Source organism: Vidua chalybeata, chromosome 9, assembly GCF_026979565.1.
Source record: "Vidua chalybeata isolate OUT-0048 chromosome 9, bVidCha1 merged haplotype, whole genome shotgun sequence".
Lineage (NCBI taxonomy): Eukaryota > Metazoa > Chordata > Aves > Passeriformes > Viduidae > Vidua > Vidua chalybeata.
Window position 1 is genome coordinate 25066977 of NC_071538.1, and position 11830 is coordinate 25078806.

An 11830-nucleotide genomic window follows, 5' to 3' on the forward strand; every position below is an offset into this window, starting at 1 on the left:
GAGGAAAAAGTGCTAGACACTTCATATTGTTTTGGTTTGCTCACTAATCATTGCATTTGTTTCAATATTTTACTTCTACAACACAAGCTCACAGGTGTGAAAAAATCTTTTAAGCCTGTAATTGAATCTAGACAATGTTGGCCATATCTTCCCCTTCTCTTGGGTACGCTGCCATAACCTCTGACTCCACACAGTAAAGTTCATCTTTACTACAAATTCCTTCATCTGGTGAGAGGTCTCAACTGAACTCCAATCCTAAAAACCTTTCCTATGTTTCAGATGCTCCCCAAACCCCCTCAGCTACTGTGCCTGTGAATGGATACCATAAAATACAGCCTGCCAGCCTGAGGGAAATTTCTGTTTGCCAACCAAACCCTTGGTATTCCAATAGAATTTACAAACCAGGATGCAGGTATGAGTGAAAGTTATGCATGCTTCTGCAAGACTTTTTTGCACACAGGTGAATTTCACCTGCCTTTCATGGTTTTCCTTACCTCATCCTAGATCTTAGCTATGGCCTATGTATCCTACTTTTATCTCAGCTTGTACCCAACCACTCTATTCAAAAGCTGCTGCTAAAATTATCCCTTTCATGCTGCTAAGACCCTGCCAGACATTCATATTCAAATCAAACCCTTCATCCTCTGCTTCAAGTTCACCGTTCTTCTCTCAAATACAAGGCCCAGAAAAACACAACACATACAGCTTAGCTTTCAATTTACTTTGATTATTTTAAAACTTTCCTTCTCCCCATTATGCTGTTCAGACTTTCATGCCTGTTTTATTTTCTGTACTGTTCCTAAGTTTAGTGGTCCATTTTGCTGACTGGATATAAACTCATGAGTTCATAAATTTATGTTCTTCCATAAAACACACATGCTTGAAGTGAGGGAGGTCGTGTTAGGAGAATGGGAGTTTAACCACCACCTCTGTGACCACAACAAAATCTAGAAAATGAATCACAATTCTGTTTTCACAGTTCATCACACTTCTGAACATTTTAACTTGAAAAGAGAGACTTTTAACAGCCACATAGACATTCAAATTTTAGGTCATCTTACCTAAAACATTAAAAAAAAAACAAGCAACATCAATCTAAGATGGTGTCAAGGTATAATCTTTTTAAAACAATGCAAACCTTCTGCAAAACTCCTTTGTTGTAAAAAAAAAACTAAAACCTGTAAAACAAGTAAATGGTTCATTTTCTTTCAGAGTGTATTCTTGTTTTGTTTTCACTTCTGACTTAAAAAGCTCCTGACTCTGGAAAGCCAAAAAATAGAGCTGAGTAAAGTAAAAGTAAAATAATAATGCCAATCTTAAGCCTAATTTTATACTCCTCTGATTTCTTCTCCTATATCAGTGAATTTAATTAGCTTACATTTATTTTCATTTAATCTATTTAATCTCCCAGTACTCATCTTTGACTGACACAAGGCACTGTTGCCATTACCCTGCAACTGCCGCCTGCTCGCCCACGCTTTTTATCACCAAGGGAGCTCATCCCTTCCATTTCCTACCCATCAACAGCCCAGACACCAAGGCAGAGATGGAAAAAAAAAAAAAAAAGAAGATCAATTAAAAAACCAGTTTCATGAAACTCCCCACCTGGTAATGTGTGTTCTCAGACACAGACTTGTGTGCCACTGAGGCTCTCCCTGCAGCAGCTTCCCAGGGTTATCAAAACAGCACTGAGCGTCCAGAGATGCTGCTCATCATCATTTTCATGCTGAAAGCTGGGAGCATATCTGTTCCTTGACTATGCTTCACTTTAATTATCAGGTTGCAATTAACACCCTGCCACTCTTTTCTGTTTGCTTTGCTTTTCTCCATTTCCTGCAAACTGATTAAAAAAGAGAGAATAAGGCTTCCAGACCCTTAGTTTATCCAATGACATGATTTTATATCTGAAAGAATATTTTCATCTTTAATTCTTTTTCTAATTATTTAATGTGCCCTACATTCAGCATTTCCCAAAATTTGCCTATCAATGACATAAAAAGATTATCTTTTTCATGTTGCTAGCAGAGAGTCAGAGAGTTAAATCAATCTGAAATTATTCTAAACCTTCAACTCATTTACCTCAGCCTTATTTTATCCTCTTACTTCCTGATTCAGGATTTCTGTGTTACACTGTTGTTATTGAATGCCTAGGGTGAATAGTTCCAGATATTGAAAGAAGTTTAACACTTAAGTAAAATTATTACATATTATTAGGTTTTTACTGTAGAAAAAGAGAAAATCTTTAAAGATGTTACGCTGAAATCTTGAAAGTATTAACAAATGTTTTATCTAAGGATCAAACACTTTTTGAAGAATGATAGGTAAAGCACAGCAGTTCTGCTGGGTTCAGCTTGCACAATTTCTCCTTACTTAATGTCTTCTTCTTTCTTCCCTATGTAGAAGGCTTAAAAACTCTCAAAACCACAGGCATTGGGGCAATTTAATTCACTACGTTTCTACAGTAGGATTCTGTTTTCAGAAGCCTACAAATCCCTAGGAATTTTTCCATAATTCTTAGCTTTATAGATCATAGGCAAGATGCAACAGAGTTGGAAGAAGGGTGCTACACAGCAAAAAAGGCCATATAAAAATCACAAAAGAAACCCAAAGATGTAAGTCTCTGTGTGTGTACAGTAAATTTAATAAACAAATATTCTTTACATATGAAAAAAATGTTTACTTAACATTCTGCCTATATAGAAAAACTGAGTAGACCTCATAAACCAGCACAATACACCTGCTGACCCCCAATATAGCAAGTCCTATTTCCCAACAAGGAAATGTTTCAGCAGATGAAAAAGCTTGTCTGGTTCTGAACTCCCAGAGACTTGCTGCACAGGTGAGAGGTGCTGTCAGGGCACCAGTGACAGGGACCAGGCTGCAGCAGCCCTACTGCAAACAGGTGCCTTTCCAGCTCAAGTCCTGAAGCACAAAGAAGCAAGAGTGGCCCAAATCTCTACAAGTCGCTGTAGTGTAAATTGGAAAACACCTTCTTCACATGACCATTGAATTTTCCCTTCTTCAGAACAATCCGCTAAAGGAGATCATCTCTTATAGTGCAATATTCAAGGTACACATTAAACAGGGAAAAAAGCAAGAGTCATTGTGCAGTGGTTGATCTGCAGAGTCAACTCTCTCACGTTACATGAAATGTACTAATGTGTAATTTAATTTTTGTAGAAGCCCTTCTTCAGTAGTTAATGACCTTTCCATGGCGCATAGTTAAGGTCAAATTCAGTTACTATAGTTCATTATCAGTAAGGCTTAAGAACAAAACACTTGTTTTGTTTATCCTCAATTGAACTTTGAGAAGCACCAGCTTCCTCCTGTTTGAAGTAGAAAATGTTACACTGGGTGGGGAAGTAATAGGCCCTCCCTTCTGCCTTGGACCCCCTCTTGCCACCTACATAAATGCATATCCAACTGCAGTCACACTACAAGCTTCCAAAAGCAATTCCATTTGCAGAGCACTCCAGCCAAAGCAAGGTTCCTCCTATCCTTTCTCCTCTCCATGCAGGAATGGCCACCTGTGGCAGTACCCTGTGCTCTTCCAGCCATGTTACTATTTCACAGTAAGCTAATAGGAGCAAGAGGAGGCTAACTGCCTGGAATAAGAGGATAAAGGTAATGGAGCAGAAACAGAATAGGAAATATGAGACATTTTAATGCTGTTGTAACTGCCTGCTTCTAGCAATTTTTGGCCCCGTGATTGTCTCATCTAAGATTCAGACTTTCTGAGTTAACCAAGCTGCATAACCCTGCACAGGGTGTTCATGTTCATGAACACTCTGGGGAGCACTGTTCTCTTTCTGAGAAAGACAAAGATAACCTTATGTCACTGTGACAGAAACCTGAGGACTCAGCTGCATTTTAGCCAAAACTCCAGGTGAGATTAGGCTGAGTTTGAACCTCAAAGCAAGGGTAAATCTGAATTTGTATCCCCAGCTTATAGTGAAGCCCAATGCAGGCATCCAAAAATCAATGCACTAAAGCTAAAAGCTTAGTATGGAGTCCCCCTACCTGATTGCTCCTGATTTTTTTCACTTCTTTTCTTTGACTCTGAGCAGTACTTTTCAATCAGTAACACAGTGGTGTCACAGAAGGCTGTACATTCTAACAAACAACCCTGAGGACACTCATTAACCTGAGGAATTCATTTTAGATCTTGTCCATTATGCAAATAAGAGGTACAATTTGTTCTCGTTTTCTGTGTAGCATCATTGATTTACGTAACTCCAGGTTAGTCTCGACAACATACTTTTTAATCAGGAGAAGAAAACAAAATGAGGCTTCCGAGTTCAAATAAAAAGGAAAACTGAAACACGGTTTTTAATAAATTAAAAAAAGTAGGTGAAACTGCAGCGAAAGGTGAGGTATAAAAATTATATTGACCATATAATATCTATTAGATGCCAATCAATGAAGTAAATTGCCTGGAATGGATGACAAAGTATTTATCACCCTAGGATTGATTACATAAGCAAAATATACTTATTTTGATATACCAAAAATGGATGGTTCCCTGGGGATTTGATTCAATGACAGACTTCTAAATACTTCAAACTCTATGCTTTCTAAAACCCACAGCAAGTGATCTTTCTCAACAGAGCAGTTCTCAGCAGCCTGCTCACAGATCTCAGAGCCAGGTGTGGCTTCGGTGCCGCAGGGCAGAGGGAGTGAAGTCTCCAGCCACCCCCACCATGCAATCCTTTGGGACAGCTCCAAGTCCTGCACATACCCTGCTACCCACCATGCTGCTTCCCAGTTCTTATCCATTTCCTTCAGATAACATGAGTAACAAGCTCAGTAACTTGCTAAAAAACACATATATAAAATCAGTTTTCCTTGCAGCTCGTGGAAAAGCTCACAGCAAGCCAAGAGCAAAGATAAATCATTTAAATGGAGACACCGATTGATGCAGTGATCGTAAACCTGCGGCACAAATGCCGGCATTTGAACATGGCACTTCATCAGGGGCACACACGCACAAGCTGGGACTTCTCCTTGCTCCTTGCTGCTGCCCAAATAACAGTCAGATAGGGACAGGAGGCAGACAAGACAATATGGGAAGGGGAAGAAGGAAGAACCCTTGAACATGAAAGTGTTGGGAAGCAACTCAATGAGAGGACAGGATTGAATCCTTGGCAAGAAGCGCATTTTTCCTCCTCTGAACACAAAAAGCACGTTCAAACTCCCCTTTGAATTTTGTGTCCTCACAGAAATTCAGTTCACAAAAGTGTCCTTTGTATGAGTGATTACACAGGTTTTACTCTACATTTTCATCAGGATTTTTTACACTACCTATTAAGCACAGAATGTCCAGAATCACAGTGAGCTTTCCTTAGGAACCAGATAGAAAAATAGGAAAATAAGTTCCACATGCCAAAATAAGACCACATGCCAAAACAGACAAAAAGTCACCCACAAGCAAGCGCCTTGAAGGATTTTTGTATATTTTTTCTAAGAGGTATGACCTCTACAAAAATACTCTTTATTTTTTCCCTTCCAATGAAGGTGGATTTTGATTTTTTTCATGGGGTATTTAGGAATCTTGATGCAGCTATTAGAGATTCAATTTCAGAGGTTTAAACAGGAAAATTCAAAAGCCTATTGGGGAACCAGATGAAATAAGAAATAATCTGTATTGATATAAGGTCTAATATCCTCCTGAGTCCAGGTTAAAGTCACATTTCAAGGCTCCTTTTTACTCTGTATTAACTTCCCTGCTCTGCCTGACCAAGAAGGGCACCACAATGGGTAAATATGGGAATGTTGCATTTTTGTGGTTATGCAGCTGTGGTTTAAATAAAATTTTCACAATAAGATAAGCAATGGAAAAGACCTGAGGCACTGTGAAATATCCATCTTTGGAGATATTCAGAATCTGACTGGGAAATGAATCAGGTGACCTCCAGAGACCCTTCCATCATAAATTATTCTGTGGGTTTTTGCAATCTAATAAAACAGTTGATTGAAGGGTTCGTATTGGACTGTAGCTTTGAACAATTACCCTTTAAACCAAGCAAACCTGACTGTGACCAACCACAGAGAACGAGGAGCCCCTCTGGGACAGCTCAAGGCAGCAGCCCCTTCACCTGCCAGCAAAAGAGCTCCTACCACCAAGAGGAGCTGTGCCCAGACACCCAAAGATGCCACCTTCTCCCCTTCTGCCTTTTTCAGGTTGAAACATCTCTTTAAGCATAAGTTTTCACCGGAATAATATAAAAATTTTATATTCCCCTTCAGTGCATCTTTCTAAATGCATCAATTGCTTTTTAATTCATTGGGGCTCTGAAATATTTTTCAAAGCATTTTCTATGTAATGTTAGTGGGAGTTCACTCAACCTACTGGTTTAACAGTTCCTTTTAAGAAGGTTCATATGTTAAGTGGTTGCTGGATCAGTTGGGTAATGAGCATGGCAGCCCAGAAGGATGATGGGCAAAACACTGCTAGCACACCCACCTGCCCTCCGTGTGTGCCTCCAGCCCCGGCTGGCACGGAGCCGTGCGTATCACTGGGGCTGATCTCCCGCAGCGATCCCAGACAGCGCCATCCAGAGAGGGGAAAAGGGCCAAGCGCACGGAGCCCTTCCCTTTGGCAGCAACCCCAGAAATGCTTTCCTGACGTTTCATGCACTGAGATGCTGGCAGGTTTGCAAGAGACAGATGCTGAAGGACTCACCATTGTGACACAGTGCAATTGCAAAGAGCTGGACTAATAGGTTCCTAAGCACCATCTGATTGCTTTGGCTACCAGAGTTAACTCCATGTTAACTTAACAAGGTCTAAGAATGCAAATTTCAGCTTCTCAAAATATGCGTGACACACTACTTTAAATAAATTAATTAAAAAATAAACTCCCTGAAACCAAGACTTTCCTAGAATGATGAAACAGATGAAGGCAGTCTTTGCTGAAGAAGACTGCCTATCTCTTGAGCACTTTGGTTGTCAATGATGTCAGAAATATTGCTTACCTATGTTGAAGGTACACTGTTCTCTAACATGTAAATCTCCTATCACAAGATTCTTACTGGAGAAAGCTATTCAATCACAGCAACAGTCTGCTCATGTTTAAAAAAGGGAGCTGAAAGTTCAAAAATAGTTATAAGGTACGTCAAACACAGCCGATGCATTAACCAGCCACTTGCCTTACTCTCCTGAGGGCTGTGAAATATTCAGTTTTACTGCAGGAAAAAAGGAGACTAGCAATATGATTTTTTCATCTGCCTGTGCTTTCTGCCTGGGATTTAATCCTGCATATAGATACACAATATTATTCCCACTCAAGCTATCTGTTTTGCATCACAAAATGAACCATTCCCCATTTGAAGGGGCTGTCAGTTATCCGTGTTTTGTTAAGTATAAAGCACTACTTGCTATTTCAAATCCCACACTGCTGATAGTCACTTCTTAGGAATCTGAATAAAGTCACTTGAATTATTTAGAATAGTGAATAGAATGCATTATTCCATTGTTCCATTTCTACAATTAAATCAAGATAACAATATAGCTTTCAGTTCAGTACATGCCAATGTTTGACCCTGATTGAGATTGAGGTAGATTCAGCCCGGGCTTCTTTGAGGAATTAATCATGATACTCCAAAACACCAGAGGTGAAAAACAGGGTATTCTGATAACCATTTTAGGAACAAAGGCTGAGACACTTCAAGCAGATTGGACATGTACAAGCAAAATGTAAAACCTAATTATGGCAGAGTTTTATTGGTATAGACCTGCTGGAGGACACATCTCTTGGATAAAACTGACTATGAACACTAATAACAGCTGCTTACATAGCCTAGAACTAATGTGTTTCCAGAAAGCAATTCAGTTGTCTGATAGATATACTGGATTTTTTAATAAGATGTTTACCTTTTTTATTTAGAATTTAGGAGGCACAAGATATTCCTGTATTCTTCTTCAGCACATTTTCTTGTTAAATTTTTCATTTCCCCAAAAACGTGGCCAACTCACAGCACCATGGCTGCTCTACGTGTGCTCCTAGTAATCATTTATGAGGTATTTTTTCCCCCTCAGGTCTGTGAATCTTATTTTTTAGAAACACAATATATTGCATTTTTTCAGATAAAAAAAATTCCTAGAGACGTCTTCCCCATCATAAACATTAGATAGAATTAGTAGTTCAGTATAAAGAGATTAAACAAGCTGGAATAATGTCTATTCCAGCCCAGAGACGCAGAGTAAAAAAGGCTTAAGAGAAAACATGGCTCTAGAAAATTAAGCTATAAAGCTTCTCCATCATAAATCAAGTTTATGTTTTAAAGTAATGATATTGTGAACAAGAAGGTTGCCTAAACCTGTGGTTTATGAAACCGTCAGTACTTGTGTCACACTTATCTCTAAAGCACAATTTTTTTTTTTTGTAAAAGCAAAAAAACAGTTTTATGTGTTATCATCAAACATAGGGAAAATTTGCAACATAACTGTCTCAAACTTGGCACCTGAAGTCAAATTTGATAAGGAACTTCTCACTAATGGTTTTGACATATTCAAAGGATTACACTGATCTATCAGTTTGCTGAAGCCACTTCTATGAAGTAACTTAACTTACTATTGTCCCCAAGCTATTGTGGATGGTGTTACAGCAAAGATCTACAGAAACATAAAACTATCCAAAAGTCGTCAGATCGTCAGATGTTATCTTAGAAACACCCATTGAACCATCATCTTAAAACATGTTTTGAAAGTATCTCTCAAAGAACAAACTGTATTTGGTCATGTAAGTAACTATGCTCAGTAAAAAAAGATTACTGGGGTAGCAACGAGGTTACTCAGAGGATAATGGTAGTCCTGGAATGAAATGAAATTCCAGAAAAACAGAGGAAGCAAGCCAGCTCTCTTTTCCAAGCCACCTTTCCTAACACACCCATAAATAACAAACCTTCACAAACATAAGCAACATCTTGTCACAGAGAAGCACTACAATGTTTATACAATTTTTCCACAGAGAAAACATGACAGAATAAACTATATGCAACATAGTAGTAACATTACTAAACGTTTTCAGGGAGAACACTCTAAGCCACTGGTAGAACTAGAAGGAACAGTCCAGGTTCAACACTTATCTAACAAAACAGAGTCTCATGATTTTTACAATATAATTTTCCTGAATGGAAAAAAAAATTGGTTTTAGAAAAAAATAATAAATAAAGAGGATCTATAGAGAATTTAAATAAATATAGCACAATGACAACCAAGAAAAGTAGATCTTTACCACCAGGGAGTTGAGGAGGAAGCTGAGTGGCAATAAATACCATATTTCCCTAACTTACCTCAGTTACAGAGTTAAAAATAAACTCTACCAGTCCAGAAGACTGCAGTGTGTCCTGTGTTATTAGTTTTTGTACACAAGTGTGACAGTTTGGAGACTATGCCAATGTCAACTCCTCAATTCCACTATTTCATTTGACTTGGAAAATAATCTTTACTATGCACTGAAACAGTCATTCTCCAATTGTAGCTTGACACTTAGAGAAAGACCATGTCTGGAAAACCCTGACAGAGAGATCAGTGCCCACAGTTACTGAATGGATTAACCCCAGGAAAAGAATGAATTTACTACCAGGAAAGCCATTAGTTTTTCAGTGAGTTTCTTCTTGTTGAAGTAGGAGTCTAGGACTCCTGCTGCATATGCAGTAATAAAAAAAATTGCAGTTTCTCTTCCTGCCATTCCAAACCAAATGTCAGTTTTAAAGATAATTCCTTTTGAGCTAAGGAGATTGTTTTGCCTCTAAAAGCAAAAGCCCAGCAAAAAGAAATGTGGAGAGACCAAACCCAAAAAGTAGCTTTTGGGCAACCTGCAGCTCTCTTGAGAGGGCAGAGAGCAAAGCCAGTTCTTAGCACGAGTCAGGACATCACAACCAAGCAGGCAGGTGTGGCCACTGAGGGATCTATCCCTGCTGCAAGGAAACCCAGAGTGCCAGCAGCCAGGTGCCAAAACCAAGAAAGGGAGAGCAGACAGGAAAAGCTGGTCTGACCATGCACCGCACTTTCCAGACTGGGAGCAGTGACTGGCAGCATGTGCTCCAGTTGTTGGCTAGACAACAGCATGGCTGCTCTTGTAAAAGATATTCTTACAGTTAGATTTTGGAAGAACTACCTCATGAAGCACTTGCAGAAGGAAGAAGCTGTCTGAAAACCATTTTGACTTGAGCTTTCAACATCTCTGTATGAGTATCTGGTTTCAAGCAAAATGAACATTAACTCTGATTTTCTCCATTCTCCTCAATGAAAACCACGTCCCTCTTGGTGTCTCCCAAGGAGATGGGAGTTGCAAAAACAATTTGGTTTTGTTGAATTGGTTAGCCAAAGCAGGAGGTGCTGTTTAGCATTTTAGCATGGTTTTGCTTTCTTCTTTTCAGATGACATTAAAAATGACGCTCTTACGCTCTTATGCTCTTGGTGTATTTCAAACTCCCATTTGAAAAGATATGCAAATCAAGCTTCAGTGTCTGGAGTAGCCAGTCCAAGTGTTCTATTTTATCAATTTCAAAAGTCAATGCTCTGTGCTTTCCCACATATTAAGTAAATCTTTCTATATATCCGTTATAAAAATTTAAGCTCATGCTCTTGAAAAGTACAAGTGCTAAGAAAAGAGGGGACACCTACAGGATAAAAAATTATTAGAGCTATAAGAGTTCAAGCAATCCTTGTTCTCTCTTGGCTTTTTCAATTATGCCAGGTTTGGGAGGAAGGGATTCAACCGTTCCTCCAGCAGTCCATTCTGCATCTAAGGCAGACACAGCAAGTCATCAATAACAAGAGGAAGAGATTTTATATCTACAACACATATGCTGATAGACTTGGAAAAGAACTATTTTTGCTTAATGTTTAACCTCCTCTGCAACCATGCACTGCTTACAAAAAAAATGTCTCAAGCTTATTATCAGTGCTGTACAAACATGAAAAGGCTGATCAACTCCATTGCACAGCCCTGGCTTGGATGTTTATTGTAAAAATTACAGCAATAATTATAAAAAATACATATCTAATAACCACGTTTTCCTCTTACCCTAATTTTTGAAGTGCAGTTTCCCAGGCAACAGACTAGTCCAAGGAGTCTGTAGACCTCTGAAATTTTTTCATTCAACATATGAACCATTGTTAACTGAATCCACATCAACTTACACAGGTTTGCTTTTCTTAGCCACCTGGTGTGCACTGCTCACAAGTAATCTCTATATATGCTGCAATGGACACTTTATGTGTCCAAGCTCAGTATAATAATTTGATTTTCCAAGGCAGTAGAAGACTTTTTCTGGTTAAAAAAAGGTATAAAAATGGGTGCACACAAGTTTGTGATCCCCTCATCACTCCCTCTTTCCCCGCTGCTTTCCCAAGCATGCACAGAAAAGAAGAACTTTCACAAACCCCAGATTTGGCATCAGTTTTTGGACCAAATTCTGTAATATCTTCTGTCCGTAATGTCAAAACCAACTCATTACACTACTAAAAGAAAACCAGTCAACAAAATGGGTATTTCTGCATTCAGAACCTCTGTAAGTCTTGCCTATCCCTAAACATCACAAATATGCTGAAGAAGCACATTTAATTAAGAACATGAAGTGTCCAAAAGGAAAACATACCAATTCTGTTAATTGTGCCATCATTCCTGTAAAACATACCTGAGGAGAAAGCAGTCTTTGGCCTGTAAACATATGCACAAATGTGTCTCTACTTCCAAGCTGTCCTTTGTGTAGAGTCTGAGATGACAAACTAGGTCTACAGTGAGAAGTTTCACTGCTATATGTCTGCTCCTCAGCTGAGCTAAATGTGCATCATAAAGAACTATGTAAGAGCCAGTTATGTC